The sequence below is a fragment of the Mastigoproctus giganteus genome, chromosome 7, assembly GCF_048544385.1.
Source record: "Mastigoproctus giganteus isolate SK-2022 chromosome 7, ASM4854438v1, whole genome shotgun sequence".
NCBI classification, from domain to species: domain Eukaryota; kingdom Metazoa; phylum Arthropoda; class Arachnida; order Uropygi; family Thelyphonidae; genus Mastigoproctus; species Mastigoproctus giganteus.
The window spans coordinates 212,793,740-212,816,293 of record NC_143581.1 but is presented as its reverse complement, the minus strand read 5'-3'; positions in this window follow the sequence as shown (position 1 = coordinate 212,816,293).

Below are 22,554 nucleotides of genomic sequence, written 5' to 3'. Positions count from 1 at the left end.
TCCCTGACCTTTCCGCACCCTCCGTATTTTCTGGTGACGGGCTCGAATCCCGGTCTAATCAAGAAGCGTGTGCTACGCACTGCTGCTCCTTCCCACCTGGCTACGGATGCGCCCTTGTATGTATGTGAAAACCCATATTTTTCTATAGGATTTCATTTTTTTTTAGTTATTATTATTTATTTTTTTTTAAATGACAGAAAACCTTATAAGCACCTTGTGTATTAAGGTGCTATTCCATTTCGCAACATTTAACATCGCCCCCACATTCAACATACTATTTGATGTTTTAAATTTTTCACCTAATAATAAGGTTGCGAGGCGTCAGTATATTGGATCTGTAAATTGTACTCTATGGAGAGTTTGTCTTCATGTCACCAATCGAAGATATTTGTGTTCATTCAAAGTTATTGTCCTAGGTTTACTTCATCAAGTCTTCTGGTATCAATCTTGGACCTTGAAACCTCCTCCAAAATCCTTGTACGACCTCACGATGAACGTTGAGCAACCTGGCTACATCTGCTTTTTTTTTTTTTTTTTTTTTTTATGAGAACCCCAAACACGAAAGGTATCAAAACCTATAGTACTTAGTACCGTGCATGGGTTGAAGGAGAAGTATGGGGAGAGGGGGATGCCGGAAACTTTGCTCTAGAGACTAAACACGAGTTTCACCACTTCAAGCCTCCAATAAGCAAAGTGGTGCTATTTCACCGGTTGATGAAAGTCATCTACCACCTGAAGAATGCCCACCCAGAAGTTCTCAATATGGTTGTCCAGTGAAAACATAAAAGCAGGTGGTTCTTTTCATTCATTGTTAATACGTTGGAAACTCTGATGTAATTGGTTGGTTTACTGAAAGAGGAATAAATTCGTTTTTCTGACCACTCCCTTATAAAATTGCGGTTGCTATGCTTGATTGTGCCGGTGAATAAACAGATGATTTTTTTTTTTTTTTCTTTTTTCCTGTTCAGCTCTCAAGTACACTAATGTGCCAAAGTTAAGATATAGTCCTGTTTGCACACTTACCTTCTGTAAATGGAATCGGAACTGTACACATATCAAGGGAAGAAATTTTCAAATTAATTTATCTAAACATACTGGATTAACAAAATTTCAAAGCATATCCTTAAGTAATTAGACTATACTGCGCACGATTTAGCAATTTGCTAATCATTTATAAACTCTACAAGGACCATGCCCCAGTGAATTTCAGTTTTTCAAATATAATTGATGATTTCGAAAGATTACATTTTCCTTGTTTTTGGGGTAAAGCAGTGGCGGACTAAGGAAAAATCTGGCCCTGGGCAAGATTTTCATTTCGGGTTCCACCTAGTAGAGTTGCCACCTTTCAGAAATTGTAATGGAGGACACAGTTGAATGGGTTAAAAAAGGCCTTCTATTACTAAATATAAAAATACAACTCTATTATTGAAGTTACCAACTTAAATCAAATAGTTCATACCAACGTACAACAGAGGCATTGATTAAGTAACTAAATCTACCTAATCAATGTGCGAATAGCGCTATCTGGTGAATCATCGTATATACACGATGATTCACCAGATGAAACCGTTTTACGGGCCCCAGGCAGTTGCCTAGTCTGCCTAGGCCAAAGTCCGCCCCTGGGGTTAAGTTAAAAGGGGGATGGGCCTGGAAGACTAACACATCAAAGAAGATTTAAGAGGCATTCAATGTCCAGAGGTCGAAGAAAAATTGAAATTAATGTAACTTATGTTTTTCTAGATTTGAATCTTCAAACACAGCTATGCGGACAGAAGATACACCAGCTGTTAAATGGGACGTCTGCTGTTTGAAGTCTGAAATGGCCATATCTGTACATAGGGATTTGCCAAAATTCGAAAGCAGAATCATATTTTGCCATCGAGAAACTACACGTACTCAATCTATTTCGGGGGTTGCATTCGCACGAGAAGAAGTGCTAAAAATACTCCCATGTTGGTACATGATATTGCAGTATTTACAGGTGATTTTTCATGTGTCAAGTTACGGAAGCGAGCTTCGTACATCGACGTTAACAGAATTCGAAAATTTCTCGTCGGTCGCGTATTCGTAGTGCGCATTTCGTAACCACAGGTGTCAAATGTGTGTTTATTTGATGGTCGTATCTTATCTTTTGGTGATACGCCTCCTTCCAGTAATGGAAGACTTCAAAGGAAATAGCGCAGTTAAACGGAACTAATCTCCATTGGTTTATGTAATGGCTTCCGTATATCGGAGAGTTATCAGCTCGCACTTCGTTCCTTTTTTGGCAGTGTTGCTGATTGTAAGCCCTACCAAGAAAGATTAAGACTGATGATTCGGAGTCGTGAAAGAGAATTATAGAACTGTGGTTTAGTTCACATTTGTCTGATAACAAAAACTGAATAAATGGTAACCTCGGCCCTGGTGCATTGTTGCTATTTTGAGATTTGAGAACCCCTCCATAGCTTTTGTGCGTGCTATAACTACTCTATAGCTGCTGAACAAAAATTTAGGGGTTACTTTATCGAGGTACTGGTACTTGGAATCTACTCCACCCCTCGCCCTTTGTACTTCCCTGGTTGCATACCAGGTTGTAGTACGGCCGGTCCAGTCGCATATCGGACTACTCCCTCCACCCCAAATGACTCGAGGAACATTTATGAGGGTTTTTATTTTTTTTTCATTCCGTGGCCGAGTTAGTCAGTCTCAAGCGAGTTGGCAAAGTTTTTCTCCCGGACTCTAAGGTTTGGATTTTTCGTCCAGAAAAACAGGCAAACCAACCAGAAAACATACGCAATATATAAACATAATACTCATGGGTGAATGAATTTTCTCTCTCGGATAACCCTAATACGACAATTAAAAAAGTAATAATAAAAAAAATTCCCTCCGTCCGGTTGTAGTAGGTTATATGCACAACGTGGTCTAGGCTGCTGATGCGTCACGCAACCAAAACAACAACACTGTAATTGTACTCAGAGGTTGAGGAAAATGTTCCAGGTCAACAGCGCCCCTGTATACAAGGCAATGATTGCAATGACAAGAACACTGGATGTAGTACCTTTCTTGGGCTCACGTACCCGGATTTGAGTTGAATGGCGAGCTCTTACGGGGATGAGCTAATCACCATGGATACTCGTGTTGATCTTGAAGAATCAATACGAAGCATTTCTTTATTTCTTATATCGGCAGAGTTAACAAATAACGTTTTTTTCTCTCTTTTTTATTTTTTTTATTTTAATTGTCGGTTATTTATTATTTAAAGTTATTTTGAAGCCCTCATCAACTGAACTCGTCGCCACCCAAAATTTAGATTTCAAATGGTATTCAGTAAGACTGTTTTTTCTCCTTTATCTTCTTTGGTTGAAAAAGCATCCGCAAAATTTCAGTTTCAAAAAAAAAAAAAAAATACGGTAAATAAAATAATAATAAATAAATAAATTAAATAAAATAAGATGGGGTTTAGATATTACTGCACGAGATTGCATCACTACGCGAAATGATATAGTTAGGCACAACTTTTGAATTCAGCCTAGATGAATTGGAAGGAATTTAATTGGATGAATTTAGATTGCATTTCGATAGGATTAGAATTTATATGTAGGTAAATAAATTAAAAGGCATTAAAGTTACCAGCAAGTCTGATGCTCACAGAAAAGAAAAATTAGTAACAGAGCCAAATACTAAGAAACAACTCTATCGAATAAACAAAATTAAACTTTGTGCTCTGATACGTATACAAACTTCATAGATCGTAATGTTAATTCTGTAAGTTATCATGCACTGTAGCATACTTGTAATAGCAAAACACTGGCTTCAGTTTAATCCCGCTGGACACCAAAGGGCTCATATATTCCCTGCATCCTCCGCTAGAGGGAACCACAGCAAAGTGCGCTATAAAGCCCATCTTTATTTGACTTCCCAACACCTCCATTCTCGCGGCATTCTTTGAACTCATTTGAGGAAGGCAGCCATTGGCAAACAACACCAGACGCACAGTCGTCAAGTCTTCTTTACGGTGTCATGTTTCTCTTCCTGGAGAAACTCTTAAGATTATGGAAGACGTCATAATCCGGAAGTACGATATAGAGTTAGTATTTTGAGTATACCTGCAGGCAGTTAGGGGACACGCTTTAACAGTGAGGCGTACCTCATTCAGTAAGCGAATACGTGGTCGTGTATTTTAGGCTTTTCGTACTCAAATCCACCGAGCGTGATTTGTTACCACAAAGAAAAAGAAGGCAACTCATTGCGGAAGGAAACATTCTAACAGAACAAAGCCGAGTAGTCATAACGCTAATAGGATTTAAATAGGCTTAAAGAAGCCAAATCAGCGCATTAAAACAGCATAGCTGGAAACAGGAGATGCAAAGGGATTTGAGAATCATTAGCCATTGAAACTGCTGAGAAACAATTAGGGCAAAGAAGACCCGGATTCGAACACTGTTGTTGGAGCTCCTTGCCAGGATTTTGATAAAATTATATGTTTTGTTTCTATAAATACTAGGATCCCTTTAAATAGTGGGTCGGGTGCCTCTCGTCTCCCTTCTTCCTCCCGAAAATAAATGAGAACCAGGCTTTTCAGTGTTGCAAGTAATAGTAGCATATGAAAGGATTTAGACTTAGCAGAGGCAGTTAAAGTATTCGTGGCGAAAATCTGAATTTAGCGCGCGCGCGCGCGTGTGTGTGTGTGTGTGTTCGGTATTTTTTTTTTTTTTTTTTATGAAAACCCCAAACACGAAAGGCATCAAAACCTATAGTACTTAGTACCGTGCATGGGTTGAAGGAGAAGTATGGGGGGAGGGGGAGGGGGATGCCGGAAACTTTGCTCTGGAGACTAAACATGGGTTTCACCACTTCAAGCCTCCAATAAGCAAAGTGGTGGTATTTCACCGGTCGATGAAAGTCATCTACCACCTAAAAATATGAAAAGACTGGATGAAAAACCAGAGGTTGGTTGAAAGCTTGGATGAAAAACCAGAGCGTCTAGAAGAAAAAAATTAGAGTTCAATTAGAATTTTTCAAATCGGTTTTCATATTTCGTAAAAGAGAGCTACAAATTCTAATGTATGAGGTGAGTAATAACATGTTAGACTCAGTAGGAGGCAATTATCCATCTGGAACAGAAGCTGGAGGTTTTCCATTTGGTGCATTGCCAGCTTTATCCGTCAAACACAAGATGCGTATCTAACGTAGGGTCTATGCTAGAACACAGCTTGATAAGGCGCTCTCGAAGAGGAAATAATCACTTTTAGAAATATGAAGTAGAGCAAAATGATTGATGACTGTAGTCAGCATCAGATGATCAAGTATAGAAGTGTACGTGCCATTGTTGGGGGCTGCGATAGAGTGGTATATGGGACAAAACGGGGGTGACACCTGCTCAGTTTAAAAAGTAGGTCCAAGATTAAATTCATTAGTAAAAGAGTTCAAAGACCCACCAAAATGGATTAGTCAGTAACTCCATGGTCACTGACTAGTCCACTTCGAGGACTATTCATTTAGGTACACGTTCGCTTTTTAATTCGATTAATCAGAGTTTCTTCTACGAATCACTACAAAGACAACACTAGTTTAATGATGTTGTTAAAACTTATTTTTCGTCTTCTGTAACCTTTTCCTCAGACTCTTTCTCGGAAGAACCTCACTTTTCTTAAATTAGCCAACATCTCTCTCTCTCTCTCTCTCTCTCTCTCTTCCAGTAAATACGAAAGTCACTTCCGGTGGGTTTTCCTGGCACGGGAGATAAGATGATGAAAAAGACCCGAACGTTTTACGGAGTTGAATATATTTTTGTCATCCAAACTCCTACAGCCTACACACAAGCGAGCGCTTTCGAGAGAAAGATAAAAACAGACATCAAGAGACAGCCGGGTAAAATGAACGAGCTTGGGGATTTAACCTACGCGTTTCCAGTTTGAAAATTTGACACGCTTCACTGTGCGCAGCTTGGAACAGCTGGAGAAAGTGAGGAAGGAAATGAAGAGACTAAACAAACCTAGAAACGAAGGGAGAATTAACGTCGTGGTTTCACTGGGAATGAAATTCTGAACTTTGAAAGTGTTTCTGATTGAAATATTTGGCGTTTGCAATAGTTGTTTACATCCTAAGGTATTAGGAAATGCTCATTAAACAGTGAAACGATCTGAAATTTATACCCTTGAAAACGATAGTTTTTTGGCACTTCCTCAAGCCAAACTAGGAACCACAAAGAGAATGGAAACATAATTACAGGGTTTGAGGAGTGGAGGTTAAGTATGGCACACTAATAGAAATTTGGCTACCTCGATATATGTCAGGTTGCTGTTGTAATAGGGTTTTAGGAGCATCAGCGACTAAGGTCATATATACAGGGTGTCCGTAAATGATGTTTCCGATTTTGATATTTTTTTATTCAGAATTACTTCAAGTTGCACTCATGAAACACATACCAGCTGAAAGATCAATTCAATAAGTTTTATGAAGGTACATAAAGTCATTGGTAAAGTTCAATGTGGACACCATGAGTAATTTTAGCGATATTATAGCGATATTCAATCTCTTGCTACACACTGTGCTTCATTTCGCGATCAATTTTACCGAAGACCTCTGTAATCCGTGCCTTCAGCTCCTGTAGTGTCGTTGATAGTGGAGGGATGTACAAATTGTCCTTCACATAACCCCACAAAAAGAAATCCATTGGCGTCAGATTAGGCGACATCAGAGGCCATTCCATATGGCCCCCACACCCAATCCAACGCTGAGGAAGATGTTCGTTCAGGTACGACTTCGCTTCATTATGATTTTCTCTAACGACTCGATACTGTTGATTGCCACTCCTCATCACTAAGCTACATGACCACTGCTCAATTCATTATTCCTGGCGGTTTTTTTTTTTTTGTTTATTTCCTATATTCATTGTTTTATTTTATTTTTTTTTTATTTCTTTGTTTATTTTATTTATTATTTTATTTGTTTATCATTTTATTTTATTTATTTTATCTTATTTGTTTATTATTTTATTTATTTTTTTGTTAATTTTATTTCATTTATTTTTTATTTTATTTCATTTTATTTATTATATTTATCTGCTGGTATCACCGGGTTGGGCTCCGAGTGGTACGGGATTTGCTGGCATCCACTGGAATTTATTTTTCCTCCAGTGGATGCGGGATCCTTACCTTGTCACTTTCGTTTGACAGTACTCGTATTGTTGTGGCCCGCCTCCTCGTGGCGTGGACGGGTACCAGGGAGCAGCCATCCTGGTGATCGCTGCTCCCTAGTAGCTAAGTGCCCAGATACAACAAAACAACAGAACAAGACACACACTTTGCAGACATAACACCATACTTGTATCTGACCATTTCACAGAGTTCTGTATCCATCACAGTGTATGGTTTCAACGCGCACTGACGGTCTGCCGGCACTTCTGCGTTTACACACACACACACACACACACACACACAAAATTATGATATTAGGGTCAACCATAAATGATTACATCTACCCATATATGTACTGTATAATGTCTCCAAATTGCGTGTGTTTTCTGGTCGATTTGCCTGTTTTCTGGACGAAAAAAACCCCAGTTTCTGGGGGGAAAAATCTTGCTATCTACGTCTGAGACCGACTAACTCAGCCACGGAGTGAACGTGTTTACACACACACACAGCCCTCGGTAATAAAATACTCGTACAAAGCAGGAATTGATGGTTTACTCGGAGGAGTCTTCCCGTACTTTCATTGAAACTGTCGCTGCGCTGTAACAACAGATTTTGTTTCATGAAATGATAACACACAGAACGCCTTCTCCGGCCCTGTCGCCATTTTTCCATTCTGGCGATTGTAGCGCTGCGTAGCGGGTACAATGCAAAACTGGCAGACGAGTGCCAATTTTAATAAAACTTATTGAATTGATCTTTCAGCTGGTATGTGTTTCATGAGTGCAGCTTGAAGTAAGTCTGAACAAAAAAATATCAAAATCGGAAACATCATTTACGAACACAATGTATATACTGTCTGTAAATTGCGTATTTTCTGAGGTCCAATTTCTGTTTGCCGGGCGAAAAACCCGAGTTTCCGTGAGAAAAAACCATGCTACCCACACCTGAGGCCGACTAACTCAGCCACGTTATGAAAAAGGCTCATAAAAATTCCTCGTGTTATCCATGGAATTCCAACTCAAGTCTTTTCTACCCGGTGTGGAGAGGACAGCGATCCTACCAACTGTGCTACCCAAGAGGACATATGACAGGTAATCACTTTGTTCTTTGCCAAAAGAAATATCCGAATTATTCTGAAAATTCGGAACAAAAAAAAAAAAAAAAAAAAAAGCTTGAAGATAATGTGATTAAGGACACAAAATTATAAAGAAATTTTGTAATCTGCATAATTTGTGCCATCGTGGGTGGCACAGTTGGTAGAATCGCCTTCCTCCCCACACGGGGCGGAAAAGACCTGAGTTGGAGTCCTCGATGACGTGAGAAATTTTTATGGGCCTTTTTCACAACGTGGCTGAGTTAGTCGGTCTCAGGAGAGGGTAGCAGGATTTTTTTTTTCCCGGAAACTCGGGTTTTTCGTCCAGCAAACAGAAAATCGACCTCAGAACACACGCACTTTGCTGGAGCAAAGGTCTTAGTTGCTGTTGCTCCTAAAACCCTACAACTACAACATAATTTGTACCTCAGTTGCTAGACATCAACTTTATCCAAAGCTATTATACTGTAGTAACAACTTTATTCAAAGTTGCTATGGTAACAGCTGTAATACATAGGTCCATTTGTTTTAATATCTGTTCGTTATTTCTGTTTGCAATATATTTAAATATATTTATTAATTATCAAAAAAAAAGTAAAATGTGTAGCATTTCATAAAAAAAATATTTTTTTTTTATTGAATTTACCTAGATGTAAATACACCTTGCCCCTTTTAATATGGACACCTTGAACTCAATTATACGCAATCTCACAATTCAGAAGGCTCTTTTAAATGACTGAAATATTGCTGGAGTAATAACATTTCGATGTGTTGGCAATTATGAAGGAAATTCTGCATTCTCTCTCTCTCTCTCTCTCTCTCTCTCTCTCTATTTGCTTTTGCGAAAAACCCCTCATCTTAACCGAGACTCCTATTTCTTCATCACCACTCGCTTGTGCTTAGAATACTAGTGAAAGTATCGCAACCTGTTCTAGCTAGTTGCTTTCACTACAGGGGTGCTCTAGACTGCAGTTGCAAGGTCACGAGAGACGGATTGTAAATCGCTAGCCTTCCAGACATTACTTCCCGTGCACCAAAACACTTGTCAGCGCTTATCTTCCAGAAATGGCCTGGGTTTCAATAGGAGGGAGTGATGTGGGAAAGAAGAGGATAGAGAGAAAGAGGGATCGTGGGTGCTGCCATCAATAAAATGACCATCCGTCTTCCTTCATACCTGTACGAGTACCGCACAAATTACAGGTGACGGACATAAGCTTGTGATAGAGGTGTACGTGCCATGCCATGGACGGACAGTGGCAAAGTTCTTAACCTTTACTCCCTAAGGGCGAGAAGTGAACGAAGATAAGGCGGTGATAGTAGGGTGAGCGAACTCGGAGGACAGGTACGGTGGAATGCAAAATTTCGTTCTCCTGAGATCTGAAGGGCTGGCAGCAATAACGTAAACACCGGGACATTAGTAGCAATTGAAGTGGAGTCCTTGAAATATTAATCGCAGTCAGAAGAGATGGGCACCGCACGAAGCTTCTACGATGAGTACACATGGCCTGCCTTTCATTTTTCTTTTGAAATGTTGGTCTTGTGCTTTGGTTGGTCTTCTTTCGCCTATCATTTATTCACAACACGGGTTTCGCATCGATCTCATTTAATGTTGAATTTAAATAAGAAAAGAAGTCGAATTTCCACCGAGCTTGTATTCATGAGAATTCGTTCTTAAACGTTGTAGGCGAAGTTCATTTAAATGAAATATTCAGTCCATTATTATTATTATTGGATTCTTTTTGTTTTAAAGTCTCAACCCTTGAAACGTGGACTGATATAATATCACACTGCTTGTTTCATGGACCTTTATATAATCACTGCAAATCAAGCGGATCACGGTTTTATTTTTCAACTAATTAGAATATGTATAAGTAGTCATCCCAACCACTAGTTATGAATCTTTTTACTACAACACACACACACACAGTGGGATGTACTCACAAAAGGCAAGATTATCTAGCAATGATACTGGATCATCTAACACGAGGGCTGTTCGGCAAGTAAGGTAACCAATGTTTTTTTTGGGGGGAGGGGTCGGTGGAGGTTTATTTTGGGTTTTTTTTTTTTTAGGAGCATTAGCAACTAAAGCCATATTGCTCGGGGCGGTGGTCATTCCCTGACCTTTCCGCATCCTCCATATTTGGTGGCTCGGGGGGTGGAGGAGAAATGTATCCTTTCCTATTAGCGAAGCATCGTATGAATAAAGACACACGTGTGAGGTTTTTTTTTTTTATCTTCATAGAGGACGATGTGTACCTTTGCTTATATTAGGAGACTTTAAGTAAAGATGCTCTTCTATTTGAAACGTGGTCAAATGTAGTGCGTGTCGAATTCTGCATATTGAAGGGATTAGCATAAAAAAAATGATAACAGTCATGTCCAAGAAACAAGTCTATTTTTGGTGCAAACTGTTGAAAACCGTTAAGGATGAGAGGTGGTTGTTCATCTGGCACACAATCTGGCATTTGAAAAGGACATCTGGCTGGTACTGATTCCGTGGTAGTGAAAAAGTTAAGCGGTGTGTTTAATGGGAACTACCCCGGAATTTTACGACAGGGAGTATACTGCACTCATGACACGGAACAGGTGACTAAATAAAAAAAAAAAAAAAAATTCTGTTTATACTCCAGGACGACCAAACGGTCAGAGAAGTTCACGAGAAAGACAGCATACAAGAAACAGCACCGTATTCAGCAGTCACGGGCTTGAACCCCGGTCACTCAAGGCACGTGTATTTATGCACCTGCGCGCCTGACCACTAGGCTATAGAAATGCGATGGTCGGCAAAATCTTGAAAAGTATTGCACTAACGTGACGTCATTTGTGTGTTTTCATTTTTCTCTGATTAAATGTCTTTTCCCAAAAACACGTTACCTTACTTTTCAAACAGCCCTCCCATAACAATAAAGATAAGATACCCCTGTGAAATATGAGATACAGTCTAAAAAGGTCCCGGATCCAGTAGTTGCTAACAATTCTTTATGGACCAAAACAGGAGCGGGAGGCCCTGTTTCACGAGGCGGTATAATTCCAGCCACATTTTTATTTCATATTTCTGAGCTCTAGTAATTTTGTATTTTTGTTTCACAAGCGAGCCCTTTGAAGATTTCAGTAAAGTTTCATTACGGTGTTCAACACAAAGTATACTTTTTGAATGCTACTTTTTCACTCTTTGGCTGAGTTAGTCGGTCTCAGGCGAGTTCAGCACGGTTTTTCTCCTGGAAACTCCCAAATGTAGTGATACTTCCATTTGGTGATTACGTCAGCCACCATTGATGTAGGGTGTTGCAGTTTTCTTCAACGACAAACCTATTGATTTTTAATATCATCACCCTGCGATGACTCCCCCGTTAGACATTGGTAAGCTCAACGCCCGGCCTACGGATTGTATTTTGTTGATCTGTTTACTTCTTGCCCGAATGCAGTTGTTTTATACCTGTGAAAAGTAGATGTAGCTATGGTTCATTTTTCCTCATTCCCAGAGATGTCCAGATACTTTAACAATACAGTGTACATGTAAATTGGCTCCTCCTGTAAAAACATACTGCTGCATACAAACACATACATTGAACAGTCAGTAGTTATTAGCTTTGGTAAATACAAAGGACGGACAAAAGGAGATCTCAATATCATATTTTCCACGAATATTCTCTCAATAACAGCACATCGATGGGTGTATACGAAAACCCATGACTCTATACACACGTAAACACCAATAGCATTCTTTACTAATGCTGTTTATTATAACTAGTTTCAGAAATGTTGGGATGGAAATGGGGTGGAATTCGAATCCCGACAGTGACGCGAGGAATTTTTATCAGCTTTCTTCACAATGTGCTGGTTTCAGCAATGTGTGTGCTGGTCTCAGAACGAGGGCAACATGGTCTCCTTTTCCCGGAAACTCGGGTTTTTCGCCCAGCAAACAGGGAAATCGACCACACTCAATTTACGTACACAATACTGACGCCTCCTAATCTTAGTTGCCTTATCACTTAACACAAACACTCAGCAATTTTGGGACTCAACGAGAATTGTGGCCCAATTATCCAAAGATATATACTCATCAAAAAAGCCCCTCAAAGTCATCCAGCGATCTTATTCTACGTATCAACAAAAGTACTGATGTTTAAATCTGTTATTGCAGAAAGCTGAACACCTGGACCACTGGAATTTCCGTCTAGCTGTTGCGCTTGGGTAACGTACGTGGACACGGGTACGTATATTTCGAAATAGAGTTCGTTCGCTACCACAAAAGTCTTCATATTATGCAAATAATAGTTCATTTAAATAATACAAAAGTTGTAAACTTGTAGCCAAATCCAGAGCGTAAAGATGCTAAGAAAAATTTCGGGGGACCCAGCTATTCTTTGGAAACATCTACAAGTGCTGGGCCCTTGCTAAGGGACTCAGCACCTATCGATCCAAACAAAGATAATTTATTTTCTTTCCATTCCAACTATGCAGAAAGAAAAAATTTAACCCCCTCCCTTTTACACATAAATACGAAGAATGTTATTATTTTGGATTGAAAGAGAAACTGAAATTCAAATGTACCATCCCTAATAATAATTTGCAAAATAAAATTAGAAACCATAATTGGCTCATTTATTCATTTAATTTAGTAATAAGTACTAGGCGACTTCGCCCCCTGCTTTCTGCGCTCGCTTCTTTTGATAAAATAAAATACATACAGAAGCTTTCGACTCTGTGTGTTTCTTCCTCAGCTATGAATACATAAATACGTTACTATATCTATATAATATCGGTGTAGATACACCATAGACAACTCGTAAAGAAAAACTACGATCGTAGTGTGAAAGGCATAATTTCCTCTGTATCTCATATTGTGCTCACCCTTCTCAACGAGTTACCATGCATCGCACTACCTCCAATAAGTAACGCTTCACTAATAGAGGAGACTATTGTCACTTATTCTCGATAGGCACCACCACCCAGACGGCACCGTTTCAAAGCTAGTTGGCTTTTCATCGGTGGGTGCCTTTCACACTACGATCGTAGTTTTTCTTTAAGAGTTGTCTATGGTGTATGTAAACCGATATTATATAGATATAGAATCTTAAACTGTTAAAATATTATGCTTTGTTGCATTTAGTTTATTTAAATAAATAGGTTACATATGGAAATCAAGAATGGTACCGCGTGGTCATGTTATATAAACATAGCGTGTGACCACGCTTAAACAGAAGTTTGGCTTACCACAGCAAAACAAGCTTCTGTTACGTATTTTTGTATTTGTTACGTATTACACGTAACCCGCATCTCTCTTCTCCCATTGGCTGAATAAATATCATTAGGAGGAAAATTATTTTAATGTATAGAAAGATATTATTAACAAGTGTTAATAAATAATAATGCTTAAAAACTCATGCGCACTGTCAGTAGTTGGCCTGATTTCCGAATGGATCAAAAATAAACCCTTAACTCCATTGATGTTTCTGGAATCAGACAGAAAAAAAAAAAAAAAGTAATAAATAAGGATGTCATTACAAAGTGACAGCTTTTTTTTTTTAATTTTTTTTATTCCTTAATATGAAAACTATTAGCAATTTTTTCCAATAAAGCTATTTCGGCAGTTCATCAACTGTCTACATAGATACATCCACAGAGAGTGGGGGGGGATCAAGAACCGCCTCCCCCGCAAAGAGCACTTTGTTTTCACAAGCCCAAAAAAATGTAATCGAGGTTATAAATTAAATTCCACTCGGTTTTTAAGTGCGTTAGCATATACGCATAATGCTCCTATTGTCTTCACCGTGTCAGTCTGTCTGTCCGTTCGTCCACATGTAACAACTTGACTCTCAGTGGACTGATTTACATGAAATTTTATATTTGGGACTTTTAGAAATATTTTTTGAGCCATTCCAAATTTCATTAAAATCGGACAATTATTATTTCTTTGTCCGGCCGTCCGCATGCAATAACTGGAATTCTAGTGGATGGAATTTCATTAAATTTTATATTTCGCTCTGCCGACCGGGCTAGCCGAGTGGGTAAAGTACCTGCCTGGCAACCCAAAGGTCGCGGGTTCGATTCCCGCCTCGGGCTTGGATCAAAGTACTGCAAAAACCTTGGGAGGTGCAATATGGCCACAGAAGCCGATGCGCCAACAACTACCAAATCAAAAAAAAAAAAAAAAAAAAATATTTCGCTCTGTTAGAACGATCTGTCGACCTTTTCTAAATGTCATTTAAATCAGACCAGTAGAAATTCTGCAATTATTATTTATTTTTTGATACATATCGCATAGTCTATCCATACACTGTATATTGTAGCTGAAGCGGTGGATATTAAGTTTGGCAACATGAGCTGGTTGGAGGAATGAATGGGCAATGCGACGGATGCGCTGAAACGAAATGTACTCGGTTCGAGCATAAAAGTAGATGCTTTTTTGCTCTTTTTTGTTATAAATCTTGAATTACTATTTGCTAATGTGCCTGAAATGTAATATACTGTCTATGTTTAATTTATTTGGGGTTGCTCTGATTCTATAAATATTGTATTTTTTACATCATAGCAATGATAAATATGTACAATGTGTATAATATGTTTTTATATTAATACGATGTTTCTTCTTTCGCGCAATTACTAATTAATTAAAATTGTAAAATCAGGTTTTTCGAATGACTTTACAGGTCATAGCAGTTGGAAAAGCATTGGAAAAGAGTGCAATTTCTGCCTGTTTAGTACTGTAATGACTGTGGCACTTAAAGTTACGCCAAACGTTTTATTTCGCTTAAGTACAATAATCACACATTGCTCACCTCGAATGCTCCCATCTGTTTGTTTCCAGATCACCCCCCCATGGTTTGGTGATAGTAGTGTATATTCTTTTTTCCTCTTATATAAAGAGTTTGGCCTTTACGGAAAGTTATTTGGTAATATAAGGTTCCGGAATCTGGATATGATTGATAGGCTCTTCAAACTCCCGTAATTGGAGACGCCAAAGACCGCGATAGTCACACCGACCACCCATGCTGACAGTGATTATATCCATCCAGCAGAATCTCTTCCCACTCGTAAATATTCTGGATCAATGTTAAGTTCATGGTCGCAGTTAATAACATTCGAGAGAGAGAGAGAGAGAGAGAGAGAGAGAAACAATGGGAGGAAAAGAAAGAGAAAAAAGAGAGAGAAAGAATAGAGAGGAAAGAGCAAAGGGATAGTAAGAGAGAGAGAGAGAGAGACAGAGACGGACAGAGAGAGAGAGAGAGAGAGAGACAGAGAGACAGAGAGACAGAGACGGACAGAGAGAGAGAGATAGCGACAGAAAAACAATGAGGGGAGAGTAAAGAAAGAGAGAAATCAAAAAGTAGAAAAGAGAGAAAGAGAAAAAATCAAGTAGTAGGAAGAAAGAGAATAAAATAGTAAAAAGAAAGGGAAAGAGACAAAAAAGGAGAAGAAAGAAACATAAAGAGACAAAAAAGAGAGAAAAGAGGTATGAGAAAGTTTTTTTTTTTTTTTGTAGTTGTTGGCGCATCGGCTTCTGTGGCCATAGTGCACCTCCCAAGGTTTTTGCAGTACATGTACTTTGATCCAAGCCCGAGGCGGGATTCGAACCCGCGACCTTTGGGTTGCCAGGCAGGCACTTTACCCACCCGGCTAGCCCGGTCGGCTAGGAGAAAGTGAGAGAGAGAGAGAATGAGAAAAGAGGTAGGGAAAGTTGTTGTTGTTATTTGTTTTTTAGGAGCATTAGCAACTAAGGCCATATTGCTCCGAGGATATGCGGTGGTCATTCCCTGACCTTTCCGCATCCTCCGTATTTGGTGGTCACGGGCTCGAACCCCGGTCTAATCATAACGCGTGTGCTACGCATTGCCGCTCCTGCCCACCTGGCTACGGAGGGAAAGTATAGAAAGAGAGAGAGGAGGGGAAACAGTGAGAGAGAAAAGAAAAGAAAAAATTGAAAAAGGAGAAAAGAAAGAAATAAAACAAGGAAGAAGAAAAGAAAGGAAGAAATAGAACTAGGAAGAAGAAAAGAAAGGAAGAAATAGAATTAGGAAGATGAAAATAAAGGAAGAAATAGAACAAGGAAGAAAAAGAAAGAAAGAAGAAAACAGAAAGTGAGAGAGACTAAAACAATATGAAAGAGAGAAAAAAAGAAAGAAAGGATAAAGAAATAAAGAGAAAAAAAAAGATAATGAGAGAAATTGAAAGTAAAAAAGAGAAAAGGAGAGAGAAATAGAAGACGGAATAAACAGGAAGGAAGGAAGAGAGAGAGAGAGAGAGCGAGAGAGAGAGTTTAATTGTGAACATGCAAGCAAACAAACTGATGTTTACAGAGATACAGCCAATGCGTGAGAAGATAATTCATGAAATAAGGCATTTGTAATAAAATAATTCATGCAGTAATTCATATAAGGCATTTAAAAGTACAAAGCATAGGCAAATACGGTACATACACAAAATCAGTTATTGAAGAATGTGCAGAATTTTCAAATAGGACAGAGTAATCGTGTAAGGTTGAAGATTACGTATTTTCAAGTAAAGGTAATGGTGGTAATCGATTTGGGTGACATTAGCCAGCGTGTAAATAGATACAGTAGATCTGCAAACAGGAAGTGCACAAACGTTATATATACAACTACTAGTGCAAGAAACATAATAATCTGGGTAAACGAAACCTAATTAGAGACAACAAATTGGTGCATCGATTCTTGAAATGATGTGGCGGTAGACTTCAATCACTGGTATCGTTTAGAATTGTATGAGGATGAAAAATCCCAGACATTCGGGAGTAGGATGGCCGTTACGCTCCCTTTCTTTCCATACTGTGTTGAAAAAGTCAGGTAAGAATTTTCTTGGGTTTTTTACATCGGGGTCGAGTTAGTCGATCTTAAGTTGGTTGTATCTCCAGGTTTTTCGTACAGAAAACTGATCATGGAATACAAACACATACAAGGGACTAGTACAAGCTGTTTATCCCCTTGCTGTACTCATTTCGCGGACCTGTTGCGTACATTCATACCCAGTTTGTGCATACATTTTGTAGCCATACAAGTCTTTTGTCCGGCCTTTGTCAGACCTAATCATTCCTGGTAAATCAAAATAGCCTATGTGATGAAATTATATGACTCGGTTTTCTTTAACGCGGTATTTTAAAATACTTTAAAATATTAATTGGCGTAATTTTCTCACTCATATTTTTAAGAAAATCATTTTTGCCATATTCAGTAGTGTATCTAGAATCATACAGACCTCTTGAGATCTTTTATTATTGTACCTCCCCCCCCCCCCTAAATCAAACGAATTAATAAGAAAATAAATAATTATTAGCTTTTGCTATTTTTAACCCATAATCGCATACATAAGGTGATTTTGCCTGTAAGTTGGTTCCTTATAATTTTTCGGAGTACCCTTTTGGCCTGACTCGGTTCTTCAATATTTATTCTGGTCTGGCAAGTAAAGCGGAATTCTTCTAGAATTATTGTCTGTTACGCACTCATGAACATTCATAGTTCGAGATTTTTGTTGTCCATCCGTAACTCTTTCAAGTAATAAATGCAATCGTACTGTGTGTGTGCGTGAGAGAGAGAGAGAGAGAGAGAGAGAGAGAGAGAGAGAGAGACAAACAAAAACGAAGGTAAATTATGGCTTAGACTTAATGCATCTTTTGAAAGCGATTTCATTCCACATAACTACGCCATAAATATTGTTAACGTAATGCCGTTTGCAACTTTCTTCCTTTTGTTTTCTGATTAAATACTTTCTCTATCGCATATTCTAACCAGCTCACGCGCGCCACGACCACTTGCTTTAATTATATGTAAACATATGAGAGTTGCATGCGAATGCAATTCAGCCATTCTCACACGCAGGATCAGCGAAAACTTGTAGCAGTAAATAATTTGACTAATTTTTCATATGAATTGTGCTCATAAAACAGTAAATATTTTCTTTTACACAAATATATTATTTCATCTTTCTTTGTAGCGTATTCCGTTCCATGTTGTAGAACAATGATAGCGAGTTATTTATTTTTTTTGTTGTTTCGTTTTAAAACGTCATCCTTGGAAATATTTCTTTTATACAAAGACAATGAAGTTAATATTATGCTTAAAAATTACGAATATGTCACCTTAAGAGTTTAAATTATTAATACATAGATGGCGCCCTTTAAATAAAACCACTGAACAGAAAATGAGACAAAATGCGATACTGTATAACTAATAAAAAAAAATACTCATTAAATTAAATTAAATACTCATATATATATATATATACATACACATATATATACTGTTATTTATTATTATTATTATTATTAAAATAAACAGTGTTGTTACTTTTACTCCCTAATGCTTTCCACGCTGCCATAGATATAATGGAGGGGGAGCTAGTGAAAGCACTGAAAAATTATATTTTTATAATTTCATTAATTAAATGAAATCTCATTAATTACTTGCCTGATTTCGTTTTTAAATTTACTCAAATTTTTTATGTACCTGGCAACCTACCTAATGTATTTTTTTAAATAATAAAACATTATAATAATTCTACATCCACCATATTTTATTTAATTAAAATGAAATGCACTTGGTAAAAAATAGCACTGTTCATTCTCGTGACCTCTTTATTTTTAAAATAGTTGATATAGGCCCTCGCAGTAGCACAATGGCTATAATCACCGTCTTTCCACACGTGGTTAAAAGGGCCTGAGTTCCAATCTCGTCGATTACGCGAGAAAATTTTTGTAGCTTTTTTTACAATGCGACTGAGCTAGTTGGGCAAGGGCAGTTTTTATCGCGGAAACTGAGGTTTTTCATCCAGCAAACACTAAACTGACTGAAGAATACATGCAGTTATACTCGTAGACACAATATACAGACGCCGCACAGCCTTAGTTACTTTGGCGCTAAATACACACCTAACCTAGCTTAAGGTAGGGTGAGTAGGGTGACCAGGCGTTCCGTTTTTTCAGGAATTATCCCGATTTTCGGCGTACACTCATGTTTCAGTGCCGCTCCCTCAAAAAACGTTTTTAAAGTCTGTTTTGTGTAGTCCTCCTCATGGGCAGCACAGTTGGTAGGATCGCCGTCCTCCCCCAAAGGGTGGAAAAGAGTCTCGTCGATGACGGGAGGAATTTTTATGGGCCTTTTTCAAAACGTGGCTGAGTTAGTCGGTCTCAGGCGAGGGTTCTATGGTTTTTTTCCCTCCCGGAAACAGAAAATCGACCTCAGAACACACGATTTACAGACAATACACACTGAGCAATATAGCTTTAGTCGCTGATGCTCCTAAAAACCTATAGCAACAACTTTGCTTTGTCCCATTTTTTTCACGCCCAGCTGTTTTTCTGAATAAAATATATATTGCTAAATTAATAATGTATAATTTTGTTATAGTTAATGTTTTCTTATATAAAACTAGAAAACATAACCTGGGTTCCTTCTCAGGCAAAGAAACCGAGGCCAGCAATAATTACCCGAATAGCCGTTTGAGGGGAATTGAAGAACTCGCAACACAAAATTATAATTTCAACGAATGAATGAAATTACGAATCAAAATCATTAATTGAGAAGCAGATTGTTTCAAAGTGGCAAGTAAGCAAATATCGAAAAAGTATCAACTCAGTGAAAAACCCAACCTGCTCTCTGCGTGGCAAAGTCCGTTTCCTAGTAATAATAAACTACCTGTTTACAACCAGTAAAATTTGAATTCAGAAAGTTTCCTTATCCTACGCTAAAACTGACAAAAAATATATTTGGCCAGATTGAAGAGATAAAATAAAAAATAAAAATAAAATACAAATAACTTGTTTCACCACCGAATAAAATATTGTATATTCAAATATTGCGCTAGTTTTTTCATCTCTCGCTTAGCGTAGACTAAATAAAATGTTGCAGTTCACGCCTGCCCACGAGAACTGCAACGAGACTTTAATTGTCATGGAAACGTTTTTAAATTCTCGTAATATATCCTTTTATTAATGTATAAAGTAATCTTTAATTAATATAAATTTTATTAATATATAAAGTAAAGGTTAATTAATAGTATATTGGTTAATATTTAATTAATACACTTTTAAAATAATAAGTCAAATGAATTTATCAATACAGTATATTCATTTTTCTGGCAGGAACAGTGGAATTTGGCTGCTTCCATAATAACAGGTCATTTTACCCAAAGGTAGAAATTTCGTTACCTGTGATTTTAGGACACACTCGCGATTCTCTGCATAATTTTTAAAAATACAAATTATTAGAACAAATTACTTCTGAAAGAGAACTTACATAAACGCCAATGAATTTACATTCACATAAATCCTAATATTTAATTAATAAAATGGATTGGCTGTCAACTTCCTTTCTAACATAATTTATTCAAGCAAATACGTGAATTATTATTATTTATTTTTTTCCCAATGGCGCATGATCTTTCTTTTAATTTTTATTCGCTATTACCATTAATAATTTATTTTCTACTTGAAAATTACGTTTCATCGTTTAGCAAAGAAATTATTTAGCAATTGTAAACCAAGCGTTAACCGACTTTACTGATAAAAGTTATTTAAATTTTGTAATACGCTTTTGCTATATACAAGGAAAAAAAAAAATATATATATATATATATATATATATATATATATAAACTTACTTCTTTTCTTTCTTTCTTTCTTTTTTTTTTTTTTTTTTTTGTAATTGACGCAAATTTTGCCACTGGTAAAATTAAGCAAATAACCTGAAATTATATTGTTATAGAGAAACTCTGAAAAGTCGTGTGTTAAGAATAAACACCAAACTTGTGGTGGATCTCCATTTTAAGACAGTTGCAATTATATAGTCCTGTTGGCAGACAAGGAATTTCAGTAAACGGTACCAAAAATGTTGTCGCTGTGGTGTCTAGGAACAACGTTCCAAAATAAATATTTCTTTTAGAAAAAATATTCCACATTCTGAATTCCGTCCATACTTTGCTTTTCAACAAGGTGACACATAACCCGAAAAATAAAGTAAAAAGAAGGAAGGGACAGGAGAGAGAGAGAGAGAGAGAGAGAGAGAGAGAGAGAGAGAGAGAGAGAGAGAGCACAGAATCTTTTTCATTGAATTATATTTCCGAATGTGAATGGGCGCCCCTTATTTTGAGAACTGTCCTTGAATACTACTTTTAAATTGCGCATTTTTGGGCTCATTTGAGAAACTAGGGCCCCCATATTGCGGAGTTTGATGTAGAATAGATTACTGTCCATCACTCTTGTGAAAACAAAGTATTGGCGATGAATTGACTGATGAATGTCGACCAGCGATGAATGTCGATTTTACAAGAGCAAAAAGAACCAGACTAGTAATCTAGTTGGGATTACTTAACCTATGTCGTGATATTAATAAAATAATAATATCATTTTAGTTCGTATTAAATCATCGAAGTAGGTAAAATGGCATCGTTTTTGTTACATCTCATATGTGAGTGCCTTCGCAACGAATTTCCTGGTATTGCACTACTTTGAATAAGAAACACTTCCACAGTAGAGAAGACTAAATGTTACTTATTCTCGGTGGATACCACCACCACCACCATGTGACAGGGATGTGGATAAACACTCTTATTCACGTCCTTGTCCCTATTCGACATAGAAAAAAGTGAAAAGCTGGAGGAAAGTGATAGTAGGAGAGGAAGGAGAAGAAATGCCGTCGAAAAAGGAAAGGGGCTGTTGTTCCTCAAACTCATACTCACTCAAGTAGTTCACTCATAAATCCCTCGAATAGGCAACGCTTCCTCAGTAGGGAAGACTGTTGTTACCTATTCCTGATAAATGAAGGATACCATCAGGCTCCCCACACGGCACCCTTTGTATTGGGATAATAAAACCCTCTTATTACATCGCTTTCCCTATTAGACATAGAAAAGTGAAAAGGTGGAGGTAAGTGATAGTAGGAGAAGAAGGACAGTAGGAGAGGAAATGCCGTCGAAAAAGGAAAGGGGCTGTTATTCCTCAAACTCAGACTCACTCAAGTAGTTCTCACTCTTAAATCCCTCGAATAGGCAACGCTTGCCCAGAAGGGAATACCGTTGTTACCTATACTCGGTAACTCCGGGAGACACGAGGCTCCAACAGACGGGCGTTTCAAGGCTTGTTGGCCTCTCATCGGCGGGCGGATTGTTGTTGTTTGGTTTTTAGGAGCATTAGCAACTAAGGCCATATTGCTCCGGGGATATGCGGTGGTTACTGGTTCGAACCCCGGTCTAATCAAGAAGCGTGTGCTACGCATTGCTGTTCCTGCCCACCTGGCTACGGAGGCGCCAAGGGCGGGTAGGTACCTCGGTGATACAATGAGTGACAACCCAGTTATGAAGTTTAACTTCACAACATGAGAGATGCCA